Source organism: Rhipicephalus microplus, chromosome X (genome assembly GCF_043290135.1).
Source record: "Rhipicephalus microplus isolate Deutch F79 chromosome X, USDA_Rmic, whole genome shotgun sequence".
NCBI lineage: Eukaryota > Metazoa > Arthropoda > Arachnida > Ixodida > Ixodidae > Rhipicephalus > Rhipicephalus microplus.
The window spans coordinates 135,722,026-135,723,519 of record NC_134710.1 but is presented as its reverse complement, the minus strand read 5'-3'; positions in this window follow the sequence as shown (position 1 = coordinate 135,723,519).

The window sequence follows — 1,494 nt, the reverse complement described above, 5'->3', positions numbered from 1 at the left end:
AACGTCGTATCACCATAATCATAGCTAATTAAGACACACAAAAAAACAGCAAAAATTGCTTTTGAGCCTAAGATGGCAGTGTCTATGCTTTACTGTAACTGTTACAATTATTTTTCGTCAATTTGTCCAATATGTCATTTCATGCAGCGGTCGCCGAACTCGTTCCGCTGTTCATAGTGGTACTCTCGGCCTCTGAAGCTGGATGAAGATAACTAAGAAGCCTGGTTTTTACTGGCTACATAAAATGTGAAACGAGGCTATAAATCAAGATGAAAAAGAAGACAAATCTATGAAAAGTCCGTACTGGCGCATAAATGGCGCGCCGATTGCGCCGATGAAAAACGTCGGCGGCGGCGGCGCGCCGATCAGTTCGCGTCGGCGGCGCGGTGAAAACTATCGGCGGCGGCTAACCACCAGCTGCAATTTGGCTCGTCAAAATGTTTCCGTGCTTTAAGTTCGTTCAAAGGGATCAATATCCCATTCTTTATCTCAATTTACCGCGTTGCATATTAGGTTAACTTTTTTTTCTTGCTCACGTACTCGAGGCTGAAGGGTTCTTTTACAAATCACGCCTAGTTGCGACATGTAAGAAATCCTCTACGCCCTGCAACTGGTGGTAACCTCCCACTACATTGTACGTAGTGCGCGTGTACACCATGTTTGGAAATGCACCTATTGTAGATAAAGCAAAGGGAACTGCTTCGTGCGTACCATGTTTGCAAACTTACTCCATAAAAAATGTGCAAGCGCCGATTCAGAGGTTTTGATAAAGAAACACCGAGACTTCCTTGAACAAGCGTTGTAGCCAAAATAACTTCAAGTCACGTCATATACCAGCTCCCGACGTCGAAACTAAAAGCACGTTTTCAAGCGTACGGAAAATCCCGTTCAAAGTCTGTCACATAAAATAAACGTGCGTAAAGTACAAGGGAATGTTTCAGAACTTTCACATAGCTATAATATTTGAATTTATTTAGCCAAATTTCAGAAGGAAACTGGAAAATCGGCGGGCTACTTTCTGAAGCCCTTGCGGTCCACCAATACTATTAAAGCAAATCGTTGAACGAAACCGGATCTCATTAAAGGGCTGTGTCGGCAAACAGTGGAAGGGTCTACAAGACAGGCACAGTGATACTGCAGGGTCCCTTTAGCACATGCTCTGTACAGACTCGGTAGGTGGTGTTTTATCAGATTCAGCACCTATTCGTAGCCACCTCAATGATCACTCTACATGTTTCCTTTTTTTCGAAGATTTAGTGGCATTTAAAGTCTTGAAGCTAACAGCAGCAAAAAAATGGTTCGCTGTCACAAACAAGCAGCCCCACAAGTTTAGTTGACTGGTCTATGGCTACAAAAAACGAGAGCGCGGAGCAAGACCCCCACCACATACATGCTTTTTATTGTTAAGACCACCGACAACTTGCGTTAGACATGGCAGGAGCCACTAAATGGCGTGGACAGACCAAGTCCTTTAATATGAAGAATCAACAAAGC